The 27,086-nt window shown below is 35.1% G+C and overlaps 1 long non-coding RNA gene across 1 annotated transcript; it reads left to right on the forward strand.

The window, feature by feature from the left end:
- The first annotated feature begins 21 nt into the window (after window positions 1-21).
- Window positions 22-26,006, forward strand: LOC115236751. Its single transcript, XR_003884238.1, has 3 exons — window positions 22-548; window positions 716-816; window positions 25,698-26,006. It is a non-coding gene; the product is annotated as an uncharacterized LOC115236751 (long non-coding RNA).
- The last annotated feature ends 1,080 nt before the right edge of the window (window positions 26,007-27,086 follow it).

Consider the following 27,086-nt stretch of genomic DNA (forward strand, 5'->3'; position numbering starts at 1 on the left):
TCCGCATTAACAATAAGTTATATTACATACACATACACATATTTCAATGGCAATCGAAACGCTCACGAGCATCATCACGGTGTCCTTGTTTAGAATTCGGTGAACGACAAGGATGAAATGATCCTACGAACGATGCGAATGTCGAGTGGAACGTGTCTTAGTCACAAGTAAACACCGGCACGGCGTCACCGTTACATTGCTTTTTCAAGATCAAATCGCGCGTGTAAATATACATTAAAAGCAGGCGAATAAGTATCGCGCGTTATATTTCAGATCGCGTGTGAAATACTTTGATATTTAATTATACAACCAGAGTGATGGTTGGGCAACGATTGTCTGGGTTCGTTTTCGATAACGTATTCGCGATTCGTCGTGAAGATATCGCTTTGTCTTAAAAATTTATCGTTAGAATCCTTAAAAATGGTATCGCGTAAAATTTGAATAAATATCGGGAGTGATTTTCGTGATCGTATTCGTATTCGTGTGAATAAATCAACTCGAAATGCATCCAAAATTGCACAAAAGAGGTTATAAGGAATCAATAATGGGTGAGTAAATATGTTGTAACAAAAAATCTATGACATAAATTTATATAAAAATATACAAGGATATTTCTTGTTGACTATAAATATAAAATTTCTGAAAAAACTTTATAATTACATGCACTTCTAAAAATGGTATGACAAAAAATTATATTTATATAAATCTTTTTCAGCTGGAATTAATTGGACAGTTGGATAGTTGGATGTTTGGATAATTGGACAGTGGCAGTTGAAGCAGGATATCGGAGGAATAATATCGACAATGAGGAGAATGGTAAGCAAATTTAATTCTTTGTGATCATACTGTATCAATAAAGCACGTACTCTCTTTAATGGAATCAGTGTATTATCAGTTAGTGATAGTGGTTATTTCAATCAATGATATTTTAAAATGTGTGCGTCTTATATATTATAATATTATATATATATGGAATATAAATTTATAGTAATATCTTTTGTATTAATGACATATTTGAATTTGATCAAGAGTCTTCTTTGCTTTTTATTTATAATATCTTAAGAGTAAAAAAGTGTATATTATTCTAAATTTTTGAATATTAATTATACAGATTTTATATATTTCAGACATCTTGTGTGAGGACTTCTTATGTTAGGAGAAATAGCAATTTAAAATAAAAGGCTAGAAAGGGCTTTAAAAGCTATATCTTGCAAATATGTGTAATTGTTACAGATTTTTCAATGAAATCTTATTATTATAATTGATGCGACAAGGCAGAAAAGTAAAATATTTTTACTGAAGATTAGTGAAATACTTACTGCTTTTGGTGAAATCTACTGTCACTACTTTAATATTTTCACTGATCTAATTGAAGAGAGTATCGCATAATACATTTTCATGATTGACTAAAGAATAAAATATCACATCTTATTATTGCACAATATATCATTTCTTGCTCTGAAACTTATAATAAATGTAAGTAGAAATATTTTTATTGAAAATTATTTTGAATTAAAAGCTTGAAAAATTATCACGTTTTTTTGTTAAATAGATAATATATATAAAAAATATATTACAAAAATGTTATTTGAAATATTATGTTTATTTACATTTATAATATAAAATATATAAAATATGCCAATCTTACATTATATCATAATTATAAAAAAATGAAATATTTTTTAAATAATTGTAAATTATATGAAATCTTGTAAAGAAAAAAACACTGAGTTTACGATTGTCAGATTCGAAAGAGTTTAAGAATTCAGTTTGCATAGCGATACATTTTCTCGCTTTTCTTGGGGCGCTGGGATTCTACTCTACTTTATGTGCATAATAAACAGAATACGAGGCGCGCGAATACACACATATACACATGAAGAGTTTGCTCTTTTATACAGGGTGTCTTTGTATAGACCGGTCAAATATAGATCCTATTTTTGTATGACTCCCGATATAATAGTGGGTCAAGACGAGTTGCGCAGATAGAAGAAGATTCTTTCTATTGTATGGAAGAGGGGAATGGGATAAGTAGAGTGTGGACGAAGGAGGCAGAGAAGAGAGGACGACAGGTCAGAACTCTAATATTCAGAATTTATAACCCCTCGTAACTCAGTCGGTTTCTGCACCAACCACTTTTGCCACAAATATTGTATTATAAATGTCCACTGCTCGTGCTAGTTCCTTCAGTCAGCTTTTCAAAATCATTTCACTGTCACGTCACTTTTTTATTGTCATCCCTTCGCGTTTTTGTATGTGGCAATTATAAACGAACAAACAAGAAACAAGGTCTTTATTCGTTTCTAAGCTTCATGAGCGCGTTCCGCGTGCGTATACATTTCTTCAAATACATATTTTGTTGACAATTATTTATAGTTAAATCAGATTTATAAAATAAACAGTGAGTTAGAGTAATAAGATTTGTGAATAAATTATATTTTTATTTATTTTAAAAAAATTTAACAATTCTTAATTTCCTTTTTATGTTCTCTCTCTCTCTCTCTCTCTCCCTTTCTCTTTCTGATCTTTGTGTGTGTGTGTGTGTGTGTGTGTGTGTGTGTGTGTGTGTGTGTGTGTGTGTGTGTGTGTGTGTGTGTGTGTGTGTGTGTGTGTGTGTGTGTGTGTGTGTGTGTGTGTGTGTGTGTGTGTGTGTGTGTGTGTGTGTGTGTGTGTGTGTGTGTGTGTGTGTGTGTGTGTGTGTGTGTGTGTGTGTGTGTGTGTGTGTGTGTGTGTGTGTGTGTGTGTGTGTGTGTGTGTGTGTGTGTGTGTGTGTGTGTGTGTGTGTGTGTGTGTGTGTGTGTGACTGAATAGTTATTAATAATTTTTGCTGCTAATAATTTTGTTTCTTTCTTATATCTGATACAAGATTAATTTTGTAATAATATTATATATTATATGTACTATAAAAGTTATATAATATTCTGTATAAAAGTACTCTACTATATATATTTTTTATTGAGATTTGGCGAAACGACTTTTGGCGGATCGGCTTTGTTTCGTTGAATATTGTTCCACGGAAAAATAAAGTGGCGAAAGTCCCGTGTATCGATTTCGAATTTGTGTAAGCGGCGGATCGATCCTTTTTCTCTTTTCGCAACCCGCGAGGTATTATACACCAATAAATTCGCGTAATCGCATATCTCAGAGCAATCGCGCTACGTAGTCGGAGAAGTGCTCTTGGAGAAAAATATAACTCCGCTGGGGATTCCTCGAGGCTCTATACATTTGCCTTTTGCGCTTCCGCCTTCGAGGCCGCGGCTTCCGTTCTTTCCTTCATCCCCCCCTCTCCCCATTATCTTCCTCTGCCATATTTTAATGAGTCGGTCGTAAAGTACAGGAAAATTAAAAATTCATATTGGCGAGAATTTAAGAGTCGTCTGCGCGTTTTACTCCCTTTGCTTTGCTGCGTGTGCATTTGCAACATAAACATAAAAATATGGATAAAATTATGGATGATAAATATGGGCAATAGAATAGCTATAGCTTGGAGGCTTGATTGTTTAATATTGCTAATAACCAGACATTCGGTTATTTAAACATCGTTTAAAATATTAAACCGTGCGTTGATCAAAAATCCTTGCATTTATACCGTAATATTCAGCTGTTAAATAATAATTTCCATTAGCAACATACAGTGATATACCATTAAACTTGCAGTAATAATCGTGATGATTTTAATTGATTTCTATGGTGGATGTACATGCGAATCATTTTCCCAAATCGAGGAGTATTGTAAATTTGCGGATTAATCGAGAGATCACAGATTTAACGATTAGTACTTGAACATGGAAATTAATATAGTAATTAAATATGCCACATTTTCAAATAATTCACAGAGAGAGTGAGAGAGAGAGAGGAATTTCTAATAATAGCTTTTATGTATTAAAAAATTTTTATTATCAGGGTTTATATTTCTATTTTCCAATACAATTTTAAATTAATTTTTTAAATCAAATTTAGAATTAACGTCAAATTATTTCTTGTAACAGTTTTATCGCGATTGTTTTAATTTAGCTTAATATAGAACTAATCGTAAGAAAACTCATATGGGATATGTGTATGTGTTAACGGAAATTAACGGGAATATATCTAATCACCTTTTTTCTCTTTACGATATACTCGCGTCTTACAGTTTTTCCCGCGCTATAACCGGTACCGCGCGAACCGGAAATGCTATACCGGAAAACCGAACCGGCGCAAGAAGAAATGTACGCAAAGTCTCGGCATGACCGCGGAGATATTTTTCGCGATCCACTTTCATGCTTTTGACTTTTGTCGCGGCCTTCCTGTACCATCCACCTCACTTTTCCTTCCGTGCTTTTAAACCTTCAGCTTCGGTATATTTTGCGCCGGATGATATTCTTTACGTGATGCACGCCAGTTTGTTAACAAAATTAAAACGCGCAGCAAATACCTACAAAATAAATATGAAAATATATACAAAATAAACATGCCATCATAGGCGTAAGTAATTTAGGAATAATTGTGAGGAATCGCGTTGATCACTTTCGAGAAAAAGTTATGAAAAATGCGTAATTAAAATCTCATAGAATTTTGCATAGAATTCGTGCATAGTTCGTTATTCAGCATGTTTGCTGAATAACGAACTATGCACGTAATTATCACAGGATTATGACTTATAAAAGTTAATCTGTTATTTTAACTTCTTCAGTTCTTGTATTATTTATGAAATATGTAGATTTTTATATACAGAATACATCTGAGGTTTCTCGTATTGGGGATATATTTGAATATTTAAAAAAATATCAGTTTAGAATTCTTTCTTTTCTAATTGCCATATATATACACGTATGTGTGTGTTACATATATATGTGTGTATGTGTTTAAAATGTATAGATAAATATAAATCAATTAAAAATATTTTTAATAATTTAAAAATAAAAATCATGGAATACACATTATATGACGTATGCAGTTTTCATATTTTTTCAAAATATATTTCGAGTTCTATAGTTCGAAACTTTGGTCAGAGAGTTTGTTATTGTTAGTGCTTAATTATCAGCGGAGATTAAACCGACTTTGTTCCCCACAATCCTCCCCATTTCTATCGCAGAATCCGGGATTTTGTGCGTCCGTGCCGTAGCAATAACAATAATATTCCTCCGGTCGTTATGTCTTGCTGCGAATGTGACGTATCTGGCACACGTCAGCCTTGTATGCTGTTATTGTTGGTACTTAAGACTTATCACAAAACGGGTGTCTGGAGGAGGATCATCCTCCGTTTTCCCGTCGCCAGACGGAGGAATAATCGACCGTCGAATATATTACTCTGTTTAATGATTCAGATGCAAAAGTTACGTTAATTTAAATATATTAATGTTTAATCAGCTGTTAATAATAAATATCATTATATTATAGATCATATATTTCAGTTTAAATTATACAAAGGGCGCGACATACTAGAAAAAATATAATAATGATATAATGTTTTCACACTTTATATAATATAGAATTTTTTCTTTTATATAAAAATACAAGCTATTCGTAGATGGTAGAAAATGTAAAATAGATCAGTTGCTCATTATATACAGTAAAAGGTATTTTAAGCAAAAAAACACCTGGTAGTAATTTTAAAAGATTGTACACTGCCGATCAATAGTTTGAATGTACAGTACTTTTCACTAGAAAATCAGCTAATTAATATATCAATTTTAATTACTATAATAATATTAAATGAGAAATTCAAAAAACAGATATTTTCTAAAATATTTTAATTTCTTAAATAATATATATAAAAAAAGAATCATGTAAAATATTTCTTTATGATTTTATACATACGAAGTTTTTTTTAATTATGCCAAAAATTTGTAATAAAATATAAAAATGAGATATTAAAAGTTAATTAAGGAATTGGTATGTAAATTATAAATCCGATTATGAACGGAATTACCGGAATGATCGTTGGCTTTTGTATGCGAAAAATGGTCGCGTGCGCTTTTTCATAGACGGCGGTCGGCAAGTTATGATGCCAATATGGATACAACAGTAATCAGCAATTTTTAAGCCATCAGAGCGTTTTCTCGTTTCGCGGTTATTTTATGGCTCATGTATCTTGACGCACGTGCGCATCTACTAAAAATACATGGTGTCAGTGGTCTGTTTAATGTGTACAGCTTGTCTCTATCACCAAATTCTCCCTAATTTAGTTCGCACATCAACGGAACTGAGTAATTTCCCTTGTTCATTTGTACATTTGCATTATCCTAAATTAATATTTTTCAATAATAAGGAAGTAAGAAACTCGCCACACACACAGAATTTTATATAAAATTACAAAGCTGTAGTTATTCTGCCGTTTTTATTTATAATGATGAAATTTAGCAAAATCCATTTTTTAAATTGATGAAATTTTAAATTCTAAGAAATGATTTAAAGAATGGGGAAAAAATATATTTTATATATATATATATATAGATAACCAATCGAGGATTAGTATTTATAATTTATGTACATGTAGATTTTTGGTAGGTCTTGACCTTTTTTTTTCTTTGCATGCTTTATTTGGGAAACTTTACCCTAAATGAAAGGTCTCTCGAGAAACGCTTAGGAAGCCGTACTTATTTTGAGGAAACGCGTTTGAGAAGAATCGCTCCAAAGTTAATTTTATCTGATAAGATGTTTAGACAGGCAGAGGATCAAGTTTTGAGAGAAAAGACTGAGTTTGGGCGTCAAGCACTTTCCATAAAACCGGTCGTGAAGATTGACGCTGGGATTTCTATTTTTCTAGAAAAGGGGAGCACCTTCTTTTCCTTGAGCGAAATTGTTTCGGATAAAGACTCATTCCGTTGTCATCAGCGGAAACTCAATAATGAGCGATCAGCTTGGTTCGTCTAGGAAATATCATTGATGTCACATTTATAACTTGATATATCACTCGTGATCAGTAATATCTTGCCGATTTCGTAGAGGATTGCATATATTCAAAATTTGTTTCCTTTTTAAATTTGCTAACGCAATAAAAATCTGTGATTAAAACGATACATTCCAAAAAGAAAATAATAATTTACTCTCTTAAATAAAATCAGTGTATTATCATTGATAAGCAATTCAATTAGAAATATATTACTGCAAATAGTGAAATCTTACTGAGATAAATCAGTTAGTGATAGCAGGTTTTTTCAGTAAAATCTCTCTCTCTCTCTCTCTCTCTCTCTCTTTCTCTTTCAGCCATAATCAGTGAAATATAAGACAAAGGAGCAAAGTGTGAGAATTTTCTTTGAAGATCAATGAAATGTTCACTGATCCTCGGTGAAATTTTATCATTGCTGTAATCAGTGACATTTTTACTGATTCAGCTTAAGAGAATATAAATATGATTTTTATATTCCATCATTAATTCGTAGATATTAAAATTTTAATTTTTTTATTCGGATTAAATTTATTTTTATTGCTATTTAGATAAAATATGCCATAATCAATAATTTATAGAAAAAGAATTTTTGTGATATATCTATAATAATATATGAATGCTACGATTTTCACATATTTTTGATAGATAGCACATACTCTTATATTCTAAATGAAAATCAAACAATTCTAGTCTCGTTTGATATTCATTGAATATATCGAATATCTCATTTAGTACAAGCATTATAAATATATATTTTGGCTTTTAGAGATATGAAAAAAGACATCACGACAAAGCTATATTGTTTGAAAAAGAAATATATATATGATAACACGAAAATTTATTTACGTGACGATCAAAACTGTTTAATATGTTAAGATAAATGCTTTTGTTTTATACGTAGAGCTCAGAAAGAGCTGTATATTATTTTTTAATTACAATAGTCTGCAATATTGTAATACACTCAATTACAATATCACTTTTGTGACTAACGACGTTAGCTACGATAAAGTTGTCGCCTAATTACAATCTCTATCACCGTCTTTTCCAGCGATATTCGTTATTTTATTTAACGAGAGACATGATGTTTTCCGATGCACGCTAACAATAAATGAGTTCGCGATAAAGAACGGCTCTCGTTCGACGGAAAGAATGTTCTTTAAATAGTATTTTCATTCCGTTTGCCGATGCATTGGCAGAGATATAAGTGCATTTTGCATTGAAGCGCACGCACAGAGAAGAAAAGAGAGAGAAAAAGAGAGTATCTTCCACACGATTTGCATGCGAGCAACGTGTCGGCGATACGTCCGATAGATAGCTCACGTACTTCTCCGAGAGACAGTCGATTAACTTGAAAATTACGAAAAAATGCAAAGAGTAGAAAAAAGGGGCGGTCGTGTCGTCGTTGTAGTTTCATCCGAAATCACCTGGAGGATCCGAAAACGGAGAGCGGAGAGATAGAAAGACAGCATAAGCACGGTGCGTAAGCTGTCATTATAAAGCCATTTAACGTGCACCGGTCGGCGTAAAAATGCCCGCGTCAAATGGTATCCCCAGTATTCATGAGACCTCGGCTAATGTATGCGGATTATTTGAATAAGACGGCGAGATGCGGCAGCGCGATGCTCCGTGTTGCAGTACTCAAAACCGCCAGTTAAAAGGCGGTTGGGTCTTGGAAGAAAGGATATGATTTTGCCTTAATGTCGAGTATACGATGAATGCAATGTTTTTCTAGATAAATCTTTAGCATCAAATTGTTTTATATGGCAAAAAAAAAAATTATTTTTTGAGAAATAATGGTATGCAATCAAAAACAACCCTCACAAATAAATTGCTATTAATTATATCCTGCCATATTTGTCATTATAATTACCAATCACCCATGTTTTAAAATGGAAAAAAATATTAAATTTTATAATTGTTTATTATTTAGATTATTTAAATAAAATGTGTACACATATATATATATATATATATATATATATGTGTATGTGTGTGATTATCATAAAGCGCTATGTCGAGTCTGGCAGTAACATAAAGGGGTTAAAGACCTCGCTCTTTATTTTTCTCTCTTCGAAATGGCTATTAGAAGAATGCTTGTCCCGCGGTGTCACAAGCGTTGAGCCGCATGCTTCTCTTGGCTCTATATTTAACCGCGCGCTTTAATTTCGCATTTAGGACCGCTGGCTAACTGTAATTATAAACTTTATGTCGCTGCCGAGTTCTCGACCGCAGCTTTTCGCCGTGAACTAGACCCTATCTTTGAACCGTGGCTATAGATGTTTAAGCATCTTATTTTAGTATTAGGTCGACCTCTGTGTGTGCACGTGAAATAATTTAACAGCTACAATTTGTAGATAAATAAAATTTTGTGTGAAGAATATGAATATATTTAATAGAAATTATTTTATTTGCATTTTTTTCAATAAAAAAAAGTAATTCCTCTTACTCTTATTTATATTCAAGAATTTTATAGAAGAGATAAAATTTTATATCGAAAATTAGAAAAATGTGTGAATTATTATATTTGATCTATTTGATATCCAATTTTTGATAATATTTATTTTTATATGAAGGTTTACAGTATTGAATGCCACAAATTTTTTTGTGACGTTATGTGTATACCATTCTAAAATTACAAAGCAATATTTTTTAAATCAAATTTCCCATTAATTTGCCGTTTTATTAAATTTCCACTAAATCATCGATCTCTGTGAAGTAATCTAATTTATAATACTATGATATAAAAACTGAAATTTTTTTATAAAAGAATACATAATATAATTTTTTCAAAAACAAATTATTTTAACATGACATTTACATCGATTAATTAAGAGACACATCTTTGCTTTGTAAAAATATTGCATTTAAATCCCAAGCTCTCCAAATGTGTGTAATATTTTTTCACACACATACACACATGTCGTATCATATCAAATATATTAACTTAATATTTCCTACGGCGGTTGCAAAGCTGAATACAAGTTACAGTACTCTCGTCAGTGATATGCATCTTGTGTTTCTAGCAGGGTTGCATCATAGATTATACTTAGGCCATTACATATACGTGACTTGTCTACGCATTGTCAACATGTGATATGTATATGGACTTCTTCTCACGTAAACTACGAAAATTGCATAAATCATGTGAATACTATGAAAAAGAATACAAATCTTTCCTTATTTTATTATTTTATTGAAGTACAATTTGCATCGAACTTATTCATCATATCTGTCAATTCGCTGTCATTTTTATTTGTCAGTTTTATCTTATACTGTTCACTCTTATCTTTAATTCGTCTTCTTTACTTAAATAGAAACTATTTACGATTCGCTAGAGGAACGCCAAATGTCAAAGATTTAAAATGCGATCGGTGCTTGCTCGTAAATTTCCCAACGGAACGGAAGCGGGGTGGAGTGGACAGAGTAAAGTGGACAGAGCACTCCGCGAGCATCGATAGTCCGTTACCTCGAATATCGATGCACTCTTCAAGTTGGCCGGATACTTCGCGATACCGGTCGGTGGAAATAATGATTTATGGAACGATATGTTTATTTTAAACTGGCCGTTGTGCCTATCGGTATGCAGTAGTCGAACAATATTCAATGTCGATCGAACAAGACACGAAGCGTCCGCACAGAGTGAAACGGATGAATCGCTCTCGGCGAAAGCGATTTGTCAACGTCCCGGCTAAACTGCTACATAATACGAACTACACGAAGGCTTTATCTCGCGTTTCCTCTCGCGTCCGTCGACTTCGCGTTTTTTCGCGCTTCGTGATCCTACAACATCTCGAGAACTAAGTGTCTCTGTCCGCTTAGGAAGTAATTAATGGACGACAGCTCGCAGTTTTGCGCAGTAGGAGATCTCGCGCTTTCCATCGTCTTCTATTACATCAACCTGTATTTATTACACGCTTCTGCAACTGCAATTGCTAATGCGGATTCTTGGCAGTATCAATCTTGATGGGGCACAAGTATTAATTTTCCTACCTTAATCGTTCTCTTTTAAAGTAGCACGAATGGGGTGATTGATTAATCGAAGTAGAATTATTATAATAAAATAATAATATTTTTCTCTTTCTCTCTCTTTATTAAAAATATATATTCTTTAAAATATAGAAAACAGGTCAAACAAGACTATATGTCAATACAAAAGAAACGAATAAAAAGTCTCGAAAGCTTTACTATTTAATATATTATAATAGTTTGATTATATTGATATGATTTTACATATAAAATAAATATCGCAAATTGTCGTTAAAAAATAGATAATGTCTAACGTATTGTCGCGTAAACGCGCCGGTCGTTCGCAACAAACTTTCTGTTTAACCGCACATATTAATAATTAACGCGGCACTTGGAATAAACGTCCCAGTCTGCGGCGCCGCAAGTTGCAGGCGAGAGAAGCTATACAATTATTATCAAAGTTGGTAACGAGTTCGCGCACGGTGACAAAACACGCATTGTCAGAAACATCGTCGCGACCCGCTCGCGTTTTTCGCCGAAACGAACTCTATTTAATTACGAGTAAAGTAGTTTTTGTTATGCAAAATGAGAGGAAATAAGACAGAGAAGCAGAGAAAGAGAGAAATTTGCTGTTTAGGGCGCGCACGCGTGCGCGCGAGAGGTCGGCGGATTTTGTCGTTTAATTATTCTGGATCCTGGGTCGCGTTCAAAGGACGCGTTTTCCCTTCGTCGTCGTAGTATCGTCGTCCTGAATTGCGGCCCGCGTTTAGTCGCTCGTAGACGACACCAACGCAAAATTTATCGCTTGATTTGAAATGCACCCACCCACCATCGCACCCGCACGCTCCGCTCGTTCATTCATTCGCGTCTCGGTACGCGCGTACAACAGTGAATATTACACGCGCGTGGACGCGAGCGCGATACGTTAGGTCAAATGAATTTCTAACGTTGCTGCGGGCTTGAATTCATCGATGTGGGCACACCGTCGTGCACAGTTTAGTTAGCCCGGTATGGAAATGGTCACTTACGACATAGAAATTCGTTGGATCATGATGTAAAGGGACCCGATCCGTATATATGGCCGTTTTACGCTTGCGCTAGGTACAATTTTCGATCGCGCGCGAATTATCAATTCTGCGTTGAAGAGAGAAATTCAAATATCTTTCATGATTCTCATGCTTTTAAGATTTGTTAGGAAATTATTGGATGTAAAACTTTAAAAATTCCACACTACTCGAATGTAGATAATATATCGAAAATTTTACGAGAGACGTTATCTCTCGCAATGTAATTACGAAACAAAAATGTCGAAGATATTTTCTACAGGTAAAACAAAGGATTAGTTTTCTCTAAAATGTAATGTAAAGACATATATAATATTTTAGAATAATATTACGTGTCAATTTATGTGTGATAACTAATTTGATCTCAATACAAATCAATTTTTTATATATAGGTTGAATATATAGATATATACTTGATATTTTCTTCACTTTGCACGTTTTCGAGAAAACACATTTTACTTAATATAACAGTATTAAAAAATATTCTCGTTTACACGAATTCATGATTGCGAGTACCGATGTTCCGAGTAACTGCAGTCGTTACTATCCTTTGTCTGGCAAGGCCTGTACTTGAAGTTTCTCGGCCATTTGCGTGTGTAATCCCAAATGTTGTTTACGTAACGATTATTTTGATGCGCAAAACTTGCAACAGTCCGGCTCTGAACTTTGCTACATTGAATTAGACAGCAGCGTTCAAATTCGCGATTAGTGCAAATGGCAGTGGCAAGCGCGAAACTTCACATAGCCGGGATCCTCGTATTGTAGTTGTTTTCCTTTACGATGCGGCTTTTCGGGTTTCGACAGTTTATAAATTGGGATAATGGCATACTCGACACGCGGTTATATCTGTGATAACACACAGAGGTGTGAAGCCTCGTGCTTTTATCTATCCAGATAATATACTGAAAATTTGGTTGCAATGTGAACTTTTTGCGAATAAAAATAGAAGATACAAATAAAGATTGTTGACCCAACAATATGAAAGTTTAAAGAGTTTATATGACATGTTTAATTCTTACTATGTTTTAGACTTATTATCTAGAGTCGCAGAGGAAGTTCAACAACTTTAAATAGTTTACCTTCTAATTACACATCTAGAAAGATTGATAATCTTAGAGAGAAGATGTGTATAAATATCAAACATTTTACGTAGAAAATAGTCACATAAATACTTAATTGATAAAGTTCCGACGCACGAGACATATATATGAATGCCCTTTCAAATATAATTGGCGTGGGTAGAAGAAAATAGTCATGTGTTCCAGACACGCGATAGTTCATATTATGATCTATAATTCCCTTTGTCAAAGTTTCATTATTTTTCATTCGCGTAAGGATCGTTTTTACGTTTGAAGAAGAAAGTCATTTATTATTTCCGCGGCGGGGTTGGGGGTGGGGCGATATCTATTCATATCCTATTGAATCGAAGGCAGTAAGTCTCGTCTCGAGCCGAGAGAAACTTTTCGGAGCATTGCGGAAAGCTTTTAACGCAGATAGACGTTAAACGAAAATCCATGTATCAAAAAGGATGCTCGATTCTCAAAAGCCTGCGATTTGAAGCTGCACATTGAGAACATAAGAGTGAGCGCAGAAGTACTTGAAAAAAAAATGAAATTTACATAATTTTTTTTTTCTTGTAAAAATTTATAACATTTTGACATCCATGATATTCTGCGAATGCATATATTTATATTTTTTTACATAAAGAAAAAGAAAAGCAGATATATCGGACGTGTGGCATTAAGTAATACTATATGACCGTGTAACAATTTAGTAAATCCTTAATTGGATCAGAATTACACCGGAGAAACGCATTATAACTACCGCCGTTCATACTCTCTCTCACTCTCTTTCATAAGGTCGGCATCTCGGTATATGCCGGTTGTTATCTGGGTAGAAACAACAAGCCACACATTTCGGTCTCCGAGTAATCAGACTAACATGAGATGCGGACCCAGCCGCTAACTAAACTCTAAACTCTAAAGTCTGCCGCAAGTTAGCTCGGTGTGGTGTCAGCGAGAGCATAGGAGGCAAGTCCCCGGTAGCAAGTGCATACCTAAGGCCCGGGTTGTATACCTGCCAATTGTGAACGTGTGGGTTGAGCCGAAATGCTGTTGGATCCCGTGAGGTTAACCGCGACGCTAAGATAGCATTCAGGCGCAAACTCCTGGCCTCTTATTTTAATTACCCCGCTCTTCTCTCTGTTACGTGAAGGCTGCGTCACCGAGAAGACAGAGCGCGGTAATATGTTTCCCCGCGTGAATCAAGTGCGCGATATCTTCGCACGCGGTCGTGCAACTTCGTTGAAAGTTGAAGCTTGATTATCGATAAGATGAAACTTCTCCACGAGAATTTTCAATCAATTTTCGAATAAGAATTCTCTATCTTCAATCTTAGAAGCACGAAGAATTCTGGGATACATTCCTAATAAAAAAAAAAAGAAAAAATGTTTAATTAAATCTATAAAGATATTGGATATAAATAATACAGACTCTAAATTTTCTCTCTTTTGTATAATATATAGAATATATTTAAGATAAATTTTAATATTATTAATATTTAATAACAAAATTTTCGGATAATTGTAATAATATTACTAATTATGATTTCTCTGTTTTAATGACAATGGCATTTAATGTGAAAGATTTGTAAAATTGCATTTTTTTAAAGTAATAAGTTTTTGAATAGAATAGTTTCTATTAGTAGCTTGAATATAGTTTTCACATCGGTATCTTAAAATTTGATATTAAGGATCTATATGTATACGATTTATACCTGCGAAGCACCTAATTAGTGTTCAAAGCATCGATGAGATGCAGCGATGAGATCGCCCATGGCTATTAATTAACTGTGGGGACGAAAACTCTGTTGAAGATTAATTTATCGGGTAACTCGTCGCGTTAAGAAATCCCTGGTCACCAATGAATCGCAAATAATCACTGCGGGATTTAGAGACCTCGCGCTTCACCTCGGAAGCTGCCGGACGATCCTTATTGACACATTCGTGGTAATCCCTCTAATGACTTGCGCGCAATCCTCTTTCATCCCGGAGATATTGACTTTGAAGTTTGGAATTATTTATCTTGCGATTATAGTTTTTATATCTAAAGACACTTCAAGTTTGATTTAATTCTCTTTTTGCGTTATTATATAATTAGTACATTTTATATGCAAATAAAAATAAATCGATAATCTTCATGAAAAGTTCATATAACAGAAAATATGTATTTTTATACACTTTCTATTTTGTTGATTCTTTTTCTGCTTGCTAAATTTTAATTATAACTATGAAATATAATTTTACAAAGTAAAAAAGTTTTTATTACAAAAATAATAATTTTAATTATATATATAAAAAAATCATATATATATATATAAATATTTTATTGCGCTGAGGTTTATTTGAGTTAAGATACATTATACAATTGGAACAACAAAATGAGCGGAAAATGACATTTTACGTTCCGTGACTATGATAAATCCCATACTAACATTATACGATCAATTTATTTACTATACGACTCATTAGAATGATAGGTTGAGGCTGACTGCGTACAATGTAACAGGTAACAGATACTCCAAACCGCAGTGCACGTCGCACTAATATGACTGTCATTTGAGGGATATGCGTGAACGCTGCTCTCGACAATCCCGCAAAGCGTTCCGCTGACATGACGCGTTCGTCGCCGTTCATTATTTATGCATACCGTGTAACGGCCGTATAAATATTTCCATTTCGGCAAGGATCGTCGAACGTCAGCATTTTTTATAATTTAACGGACGTACGAGGAATATATTATTGTATCGCCAAAAAAAGTCAAGCAATCATATTTTGGAAATTACTGGTGAGAGAGCGTTCATAGAAAATTTAAGAGACCAACATGTGGTCGTCTCTTTTCTCTATATAATTTACATCAATGTTTATTCTGAAGCTTGTCGAAAAAAAAAATAAGAGATGGAAGCCGCGAAAAGATTTTTTTTTTTAATGCTATCTTTTAATTGCAACATGTTAAATTGTCTTTTGAGAGAAATTATTTATTAAAATAATAAAACTATAAAGTTTTAAACTCGACTAAACATATGTATATATACGTTCGTTCATGAAACATACATAACGTTGAAGACTCATAGTCATTCGCCGAATCAAAAATGATTGGTAATCCATTCTTCTCGTGGTAATTCATTCTTGCTCTCTTAACAACGCTCTCTTATTATTGCGGTGAAGTGATCCCCGGCACCAAGTGAGAATCGATAGGCTGATCGTGACGCGTGCCGTCAATATAAAGGGCGTCACGGCACGGCGATTAATTATCTCGCCGCTTTCATCCGTAAATTCTTTTCTACGCGCCGTATTATCGTCGTTCGAACGAAATCGGCCGTACATATCCCTGTAATTGCGCCTCTCTCTCCTTGCGTTCTTTCTCATCGGCAATTCCTCCATTCCATCGTTCGATGGTCTCTAAAACGAGCCGAGCTACGTCAGATAATGTCCGTTTTCTTGTGCAAAATGGAAAAGGAGTGGGAAGGGGAATCTCGCGGATAAGAGGCACAAGATTGAGATGACTAACGGTTTGCCGGCGTATAAAAGGTACGCTCGCCGATTAATTCGACGTTTTAATTTGGACAGTGCGGGGCAGGAGTTTGTTCTGCACTACGCCGTGCTAATCTTCGACGCGGCTCGAAGGGAAAATTAAAAAACGTCCGCGCGCGAAAGTGGTCAATTCGGGGAAAATGAACGAGTTTAAATCGCGCGAGAGGACGATTTAAGGGATAAAAGGACTTTCGTTTTCCGATCTCAAAATGTCGCTGCGCGAGCTCATACTTTCGGCTGATCTTTCGGTTGCGAAAAAATAAAGCGATTATAAATAAATCGAGCTCGTGAAATAATGGAGATGCGTTACACAATCAATGTGCCAATTAATATTGATTAAATGATTACTTACGTGGTAATTCCTTCTTTTTTTACATTTAAAAAAATTGCTCCTTCTAATGTAGATATATATATCTCTCTCCCTCATTTTCTCAAAACTTTATTTCTATTTTCGATGTGCAAATGCATTATGCATAGCGCAAAGCTTCGTCGGCATATACGACGACGTTTAGGATAGCGCAAACAATGCTCACTCTCGAGAGGGCACATTTCGATCAGAGATCGAGAAAAGCCCCGATACACTATCGGCGCATAGAGCGCGCGGAGCAGGATTTGCACAATGGACACAAAGCGGTATCTTTGTTGGACCATTCTGATTGGACTGCTAGAGTCCCATGCTTATGTTAGTTATGCCGGCGCATTCAGTGAGCGGACAGAACCGCTTTGTTGGTACTGGCGTATCACGCTGTAACGAGACCCCGTATCGACGGTTCCATTCTCCGGGATCTCCCTGTCTTCTCTCTTCTCTTCTCTCACTTATGTGATCGCGAATCCGTCGTCCTCGCGACGACTACCTACCTACCTACCTATCTACCTACCTATCGACCGTCTACCTTTGTGTCTGCGAATCTGGCGGTGTTGTACGTCGAAAAGTTTTCCCGATCCCTCGAGGAAGTTTATGGATAATGGAGTTAAAGCCGCGATATACATATATAACGCGTTCACGAGAGAAAGAGAGAGAGATGACTTGACGTCATCTTCCTTCAGTTCAGATATAAATACGGGTGCCGAATTTTATTCGTGATGAAACCGATGCATCACGAAGTCTGATTGTGTTACTACGCAAATTTTGTAAAAACTACTTACAAATTATATCACTCTTGCGATATAATAATTGCACATAATTATGAAATGTTCTTATTTCTTATTACTAATAATATAAACGGATTTGGTTTTAAATAAATATATGATATTATGTTTTATTTGTTATTATTAAATAGCGATTACGTGTGTATATACTGTGTTATTTTACGATAGTTGTGCATCGCCAATTACGAAATAATGTCTTTAGATTCTATTATTCGAGAAACATGTATAACATATTTTTATTGATAAAGATTTAACACTTAAGGAGCTCTCACTTTTGTTTTGATTTTTTAATTTGCGTGCCAAACTCTATTCGATAAATTGCAAATTTAGTATCACGAATTTCTTGTACGTGTGTCATAAACAAGATCAATCGTAGCGTCCCTTTCAGTATGAAGCTGCATTTGAGTCATTATCGTGCGACTCCAAAGTCGGTAGTCGGGACCAGAGAATCCACTGTGAGCAGACGCATTCATCTTATGTGGACGACGGTAGGAAACGCGAGATCAGTTTTATTGTATCGCCGTATTTGCGCACTCGCGTCGCGTATGAATGCAAATTTGCTTCATTAAGGTATCGGGGGATGCAACGTGAATCGAATAAGTTCACGTCTGTGGCACAACGGAATGCGCCAATTAAGACGGAGCCCACCGCGTGCGAAAAATGTAAAAGAAGAACGCCGAAGGGACGCCGGCCTCTTCGTTTTACGCCCGGTCAGATTGATAACGTTGAAACACGAACACGAATTTTCGTCTGAACATGGCACTTCGATTCGTGCGATGAGACAGGCAGAAATTTATGATGTGGAATTTTAATGAAATGTAAAAAAGATTAGATGTAATGCGCGCGAGTAAAATTTTTTTATTTGGATTATAAAATATCTTGAATGTTTCTGACCGAATCTTTTTTTTTTTTCAGAAATTTCGTTCGCGCGTAAACAAGATTTATTTAGAGATTTACTTAATGTTTAGCATATTGTGCTTTATAAATGTTGATAACAAAAATTTCATTTTTTAATCTATTTTGAGTAAACACTTTCTGAGTATTTTTCTAACATACATTTGTTCTACACATTTTCGTATAATCTTTTCATTATAAACTGAAACGTTCTTCATGAACGAAAACTGCAAAAAAAAAAAACTAGATCACCGGACAACTCGGATGACAGTAAAGAATACAATTGTGGGCAGTGATGTTGAGACTTTTCGCGAGAAACGGCTGTTGTCAAGGAAGCGCGGCTCACATGCAAACCTTTCGCGTGCTTCATGCGCTGAAGTAGTGAATGAATGTTGGTGGGAACTCACTTTGTGGGAGCCGGCGTGTAAATAGTTCCGCGCGCTTTCTCGCGTATGCAACAAATACGCAAAACTCATTTACGGTGCATGCAAAGCGAATGTCTGGTTTCCGGCTAATGTAGATCCCGGGTACTCTGGCTGTTTCATTCGTGAAAGGGAAAAACGGACGTATCTGCGTACCTATGTGTTAGGATAGCAACACGATGTTGGAAAAAGAGGAGCAGTCTAAATACCCTCCGGATACTAACACGCTCGACACGTTACGAGCAAGTATTATTTCTACGTTGTAGAAGGCAAAGTGCGAAAGATTAGATCAAATTTTATTAAAGTTACGACTGGAATCGATTTTGTCGACGTATAATATATAAAAAACGTATAATAATTTGTATGATCAGAGAGATGCTTTCATGAAATTCAAATCTTTTGTATACGGAATTTTTCTTGATATTTATTATAATATTATTAAAGCTGATATCACTAGAAAATATATAGGTTCAAAATTTGATCAGAGGCATTGTTTCACTGTCATAATATAAACTTTATTAGAACATAATCATATTATCGATGTTCGTATACGACGCCATCATAACTAATAAAATTTTTAATGCCAATGTAACACAAAGGACATTTCGCAATCAATTAAAATTATAAACTATGTCGTAGAGAACATTGGCTCAGCCTGGCAATAGCCTTAGCTTGCCAAGCAGCTTGCATCGATGAACGGCATTAACTTCATTGAAGTGTAACAAGAGCGCTATATTGTGCCAAACTGCAACAGCAACTAGACATGCACTTTAGCAAACATGTATCTACAATCTAGATAATCGTGCATAATTTAGTGCCATGCTAAGATAGTAATTATAGAATCTCCATTAAACTTACCATCAACTATCTGGAAATGCGTACGGGCGTCTTAGTTCAGATAGCGCGCCCTCGGAGTAAACAAACTTTCTAGTTTGATAGGGACTTCACAAACTTTGTAAAGACTGAAAAAAAAAAACGCGGCGTGATGTGTTGAACTTTTGAGCTTCTTGTACAATGTTATAATAAAACGACGCCCATATTGCAAACATATAACATACACTATATAATACTAACTCGTAAAATCTGATATGTCTCTTGGAACTTCGTTAATAAGTTTCACAAATTTTTATTGCAAGAACTTACTAATAATATTATTAATTATCATCCCGATTTGATGATTTTAATTATACATATACATATTATATACACATATAAGAGCAAGAAAATTTACATATTCAGAAAAAGAAGTAATTTTATATTTGATGTAAATATTAAAGCAACAAGTTATTATATATATAATTAAAATTAAAAAAAAATATATATATAATGATTTAATATAAAATAATATAATATAAAGTTATTTCTTTTTCTGGATATGTAAATTTTCTTCTCTTTTTTACTCAAAAGTGAATAACTTGTTTTATCTCTTATTTTTAAATTATAAATGTTAAGTAAATTTTTGCAAATCTATGTATCACGATTAAGTTATTTTTGATTACGTTAATTCATTTCGCGTCACGGATCACAAAGATAGAAACCACAATGTCGTAGAATGTCGATGTTCCGTGGATTGAGCTGTCTCGTAGAAATCGGATGGCGCGGGTTACGAGTAAACCGACATAAACCTGCAAGCAAATACAAACAGGCTGATTGCCCTCGAAACTCCCCATCCATCCCTAACCAGTAATTAAACAGGGCAATCTGCACTTCCTATCCACGACAGTGCCATGAGCGGTGAGAATGAGCCAGGTCCTTCGGGTGAAAACGCCTACCCACAGGACGATACAGAGAGAAAGAGAGAGAGAGAGAGAGGGAGAGAAAGAGAGCGAGTGAGAATGAGAGGAGGAGAACCATCTGTGTACACTAAGATTATATTTGGCTTGGTCTCCATGTAAATTCATGAGTTACCCGACATCCTGACATTCGACTAGTTTGGTCCGGATAGATGCAAAGCCGTTGTTGGCAACAACTTCGATGGCTTAGACTGTCGCCGATCGAAATTAGATTATGAACGACGTACTGTAAGCGGGAAGAAGGTATCGTACATTCATATAGAGATGTTGAAGAAAAGCAAATACATAATGCACTGCCCTTGGCTTATAATTATTACTTATTATTATACGTTTTTAAGTTTGAATTTTTTCAAAATAATAATCTTTGCGATCTTGAATAAACTCGTTATTAAAATATAAATACTTGCTTAAAATTATTTCTAGTTAAGTTGCGGCGGTTAGATGTGTGTATATTTACTCCGATAGATGTAATTTTTACGGTGCAAAAACATCGTGCCGAGACGTATATCGTCGAGAAATCTGATGATATGTCGAGAGACGATTTCCCTTATGCAAATCTTAATCCACTGAGCAGAGAAAAAGAAAACTCTTAAACAAGGAGCATCGGTAAACAGAAGGAATATCAAGTTCGCGCAGGGATACGTCATTTAAATTATTGCGCTCGTAAGACGATAATTATAACGCGAAGCAAGTTGAAACGGCACGATAATGCTATAACACAGTAGACTGCATACCGAATTTGCGTCTTTGCTTCTTGTTGAGAGAAAGAGAGGGAGAGAGAGAGAGCGCATTATGCGCGCTCGCAATACTGAGTTAACGCGTGAGTCTTGGAAGGCAAGATATTATGTGGTAATAAGGTTGTTGAATCATTCCCGTTGAAGTCTCATTTCGTATTTAACGTCGCTGGCTCGCAGAGCGTGAGATGCGGAAATTATTTTGCCGAGAAGTAATTTTGTTCTATGCAGGTGCAACTAAATCGAAATTTTCTCTAAAATTCCGAAAATGTAAAATCAAACTCGAAAAATATTAGGATGTGCTACCCTTATATCATATTCTTTTATTTCCCAAGATCGTTGATTTTGAATATAAATATCCAACCATTTTAATAAATTATAATGTGATTTATAAGATGAAATTATTCAAAATAATTTATTTTCTTTTTTATTATTATTTATCTGATCTCGATCTCATCTGGTCTGATTGTACTAAAAATTCTTATCCATCGTTGACAAGATTTTTTAGAGAATTTGTATAGGAACATATTAAATTCAATGATAATCATTGTTGTGTCTCGAAGTATAGTCTAGATGCAGTTAACAGAATAATGTTTCATCAACATCGTCGGATGTCTTAGCGATAGATATCGATACCCTGCTTGATATCGATACTGTTTACTCCAACAGACTTTAACTAGAAGCCTTCCATTAGCAACGCGTAAACGTCATGACGTTCGCAATTAGAATCAGATCTGGCACTTTTCGCGCAGAAACTTAACTCTTATCGGGAATCTCGAGTATTCACTTTGAGAAAGTGGATAGAGAGATAGCTCCGCTACACTCCGATATGTTTCCGACTTGCCGAGATGTCCGTTCCCGCAAACAATTGACGCAGAACAGGACGTGCGAAGGCTAAGTCGCGTCGGGTATTTACATTATAATGGTGCACGCAACTGTGATTCATTGAGTTCGTACCGTTCGTTATTAATGGCCGCCGGACTCGCGCCGCTATCGCCGAGCATTGTGTGTCAGTCCTTCTCGTTCTACACGGTATGCCCCTCGCATTAACATAAGCGCCGTATCTCGTGTGGTGTCACGCGGAGACAGGAGACACCACGGCAACTACTCTCGCCGCACTCCTTCTGTTTCCGATATACCAAACCCCATAAAGCTACTCTCACATTAGAGTTCGCGAGCGTCCGTGTCCTATCGTTGTCTGAATTGTCGAAAACTCGTCAACGAACTCGCGAATACTCGCGATACTCCTTTACTTTCTTTACGTTTATAACGGTCTGCCTATAGAATATTTGAATTATAGATTTTACAAACAATTTACATAGATTAATAATATATAAAAATATTTATATGCAATATGTAGGTATAACAGCATGACTAAAGTTCATAAATTTTAAGCAAAAGTAAATATACTTTGCTTTTTTGTTTATTTAGAAGTAACATGTAAATTGTTAACTTAAATATTTTACGCGGATAAGAGCTGATGTGAGGACAACTTAATGAAGATTGAAAGAAACAGCCGCTCGCTCTAATGATGACGTCGCCGGAACCCGTTCGATGCATTCTAAGTGCCGACACGCCTCTAAATTAGTGTCTTCGCTCTGTAGTCTCGAGGTACTATACAACGTCGAGGTTGCTTGACATGTAAAAAGTGCCGCTGCTCGGCTCGCCTCGACTAAATATAGTAGTTCGGTGGAAATCTTGTCGTCACGTGGTACACGTCTTCGAGAGCTGTCCGCGTCATCTGCGCTAGCTTCAACGAAGAGAAGAAACATGAAGCCGTGACGGTGAGGAAAAGACGGTCGCGTTCATTGAGAAGCAGGCCTGGCGGCTGCCTGTGTGCTTAATGTCGTTCGCTTTCGTTCCTTTTGACGCAATTAGTCGAGCAGACACGGCACTCGTGTTAAGAGCAACGTTGCATTTGCGTCACTTACGAAATTTGAGTCCGTAGTATATTTGGAGCTTTTCTGTAAAAGAAAAAAAAAAAAAACTACACGCAGTTTTAACTTTGAAAATAATTATATTAAAAAAATGAAATTTTATTTTTTTTAGACATAATATATATTAATAATATGAGAAATTGATAATTTTTGTCATATTTGATATTATTAATTAAAATTCAATCGATAGAACTATGTCAACAGTTGTCATGTATTATCGAGTGAATGCCATTGAATGATAAAGTTTATAGCCTGCGATTGACATGAAACCATTCCCAACTCGATTATCACCAAGGAAATGACACGTCCCGATATCTCCGTGCTTCCTGTTTTAGCAATGAAACTTTGCGTAGGGTGGTGAATTGTGAATTTCAATTCGCGATTGTATTGAAAACTGAATTATTAAAAAGTAAAATGGGTAAAATATGAATATAGAATGAATATACGCAGATGCAATATACATATGAACAATGTAAGATTATTATGAGCGCGTTAAAAGAGAAAAGAGAAAGAGAGAGGGATACGTATATATATAAAAAATAATTAAAATAATTAATTTTAGGTACTTAAAAAAATTTTGCATTAATAATAAAACATGCCATTAATATATGAAACGGAAGAAAATACTCTAATGACATTCTATCATTAACTATCATAACTGTATTCAAAGTTAATATATGTTGCATAATCATAATATAAGTGGAAATTGCGCGAAAAGGGCAAAAATTATGTATTCTACTTCTCTGCAATTCAAATTACATTTCTCATTATTAAGCTTATTATAGCACATTATGTTGTAAATATCCATTCGTTGAAGAATGCACGCAAGTTTGACATAGTCATATAGTTATTTTTTTCAAATTTACATTGGTTTCGGTCTAAGGTGAAACATGTAGATTTTAGCACAATCGTATTTTTAAATGTGTGATATTGCAGTTGTAACAAGTAGGCTCGTAAATGTTCCCACTTCTATCGTCATGAAATTGTCTCGCATAAATGAACGCCTGAGTATGTATCAGAATCGAGCTAATTATAAGTGAGATATCATCAAGCAATATGTAATTTGAGATGGGAATAAAAATAGAGAAATTGTATATTATATTAATTTACATATTTTCTAATACATACCACAGTCGCTATAAATACTACCTGCGTTGTGTTTTTTACCATGTACAAATATTGTTGCGGTCGAAACGTTGCAAAGCAAATACATATTTTATATTCAAGATAGAAAATGTATGTGAAAAGAATTGAAAATTTGCAAATATTGATTAGTTGCATTGACATTTTCTCTAAGGGAAAAATATTTCTAAAATGTTCATTTATTTGTAATTCAAATATAATTGAATAGAAATGTGTGATACTTTATACAATATTTATATTAAACTTTTTTTATTAATACATATTTTAATGATTTTTAATATATGGAGAGAGAACGCACGAAATCATATAATATAGCGAGAAAATATCAAATTAAGGTTTTATTCGGTTTTTATCAAAAAATCTCATGCGGATCCCTTGAAGATCCATCTTTCGTAAAGCGTGAGCATCTTGGTACGTAAATTGTGCCCTACGTTGCGCCGCGATCTCGTTTGAATGGGACTGTGCACGACGAATGCGGATTGCACAGATGGTAGCGCGAAATGAGTTAAAACCGTCCATACGTGCGTCTTTCGAGAGTGGAGGATATACTTCTTTTCGCGGCGCATCCGGTCTTTGCGCCATTCCAGACCGCGGCGTCTCCAGGCTGCCTTTGTGCGTTCCATTTGCGTAAAGACGCGAATAAAATGCCGCGTAATTTATTCGCCGGCGAGCGAGCAGCCGAATCGCGCGAATGCGTATTTGCGGCTTGTCCGCCTAAGGAAACGCGCGATTTTCTTTCAATGCGGTGTATCTCTTTCAGGATAATCGCACGCATGTGGCATTCGTTTCTTAAAAGAGAAAGGATTTTTTATCTTCTTTTCATTTTTCTTTCACGGACGTTTCAGTTCCGTGCGAATTTATTTAAGAGATCTATTATGGAAAATTAAGAAGTACATTTTTATTCTCATCGATGGAAAACTAGACAATTTATTGAAGGAAGATTGAATTGCATAACAAAGTCAATTTATTTTGATCTACTCGTAGATTGAGATACGCTACAAATATTGATAATATACAGTCTTTAGAATAAATATCTTATTAATCTCTCATTTTTTCTCTTCCCCTTCAGAGAGATCGCGTATTCTACGATTGACATTCCGCTTTATAATGATGACCCGTTCTTTCTGTTACAGGTCGTTATGTTGGCGGCAATCTCCTCGGCAGGTAAGTAAGTAGGAAGTAAGACGATCGTCCAACCTTCTCTTTGATCCGTAGTAATAAAAGGAGGGTAATCCTGCACGGAACTCGGCGATATAAAAAGACGTAGCCTCTCTTAGATATACTTTCCGTGGGCGTACTCGGAGCAAATAGTTTCGGATGAGTTTTCCCCCGCGGAGAACTTTGCAATCCCGACGAAGGAGCTGACGCGTGATGCACACGTGACTTCTTATACTTTCGTCTTCTCGGTGAGTCCGTTTTCTCTCTTTCTCTCTCTTCTTTTCTCTTGCATCATACAAAACGATATCGCGATCCTACGCCTCTCGTGTCGTATTCTTTTATCTTCCGTTCGGTGGCACTTTGAGTTCGTGTGGTTTCGCGCCCTCCTTCACCCCTCCTTCACTCCTCCCTCACCGCTCCTTCACCCAGCGCCGCGGGAATTGTTGAGGAAGTTTGCTTTGACCGGATAAAATGTAATTTTCGGGTACCGTCGACCGCTTTTAGTTTGGAGCGCTTGTCAGCGAAACCAATTTCGTGTTGCAAACTCTGAATGGAATTGATGCGAAGCAGAAGAAGAAGAGATTTTTACATTCCTGTAGCGATATTGCAAACTTTATTTAGCCATGCTTGCGCACATCTTGCGTCAGAAACCATCTGATGAAGACCACTTTGTGAAACCAAAAAATTTTACTGCTAAGAGACTATAAAACATTTTTCTTCTGAAAATTATATATTATACGATTAAAGTAATTCTTTTTTTAGATACGATCTTTTTCGAAATATGAAATTTGAACGAACATATATTTTTCTCTTACGTTATTATAATTGATAATTGATTTTTTAATATGTTGATGATATGTATAGATATCAATACTTAATAATAATGCCGTGTTCCGAACAGGTAATATAATTCGCAGCATGAAATTTTATTAATAAACGATAATTGCCAAATTCTATCGTCAAAAAGTATAAATTTTTTTGAGATTAATACGAGGAATGTTTGCATACAAATCTCAAGACTTGATGAAGCTTAGCCATTATATTATATTACTATTACACGTGTACCTGAGTGCACATATCTTTCGTTATTTGCTAGCTCAAAGCTGGTACAGTGTAAAAACTCGTTTCAGTGACCGTCAACAAGCGGACACTGCGCCACGAAAAATGAATTTTCCCTCCCACGTTTCGCTAATGAACACAAGGGTACACCGCACGATCGTGTTATATTCAACGGGCATTATCAAACACGTAGCAAGCGCGTTGGAGAATATTTCACTGATATACATATATCTATACAGAGAGTTTATTATATATAACATAGATAACATAGATAAGTACCATAAGCCGCCCAGCACAAAAGATAG

This window comes from Formica exsecta, unplaced genomic scaffold, assembly GCF_003651465.1.
Source record: "Formica exsecta isolate Colony F162 unplaced genomic scaffold, ASM365146v1 scaffold26, whole genome shotgun sequence".
Taxonomy (NCBI): Eukaryota; Metazoa; Arthropoda; class Insecta; order Hymenoptera; family Formicidae; genus Formica; species Formica exsecta.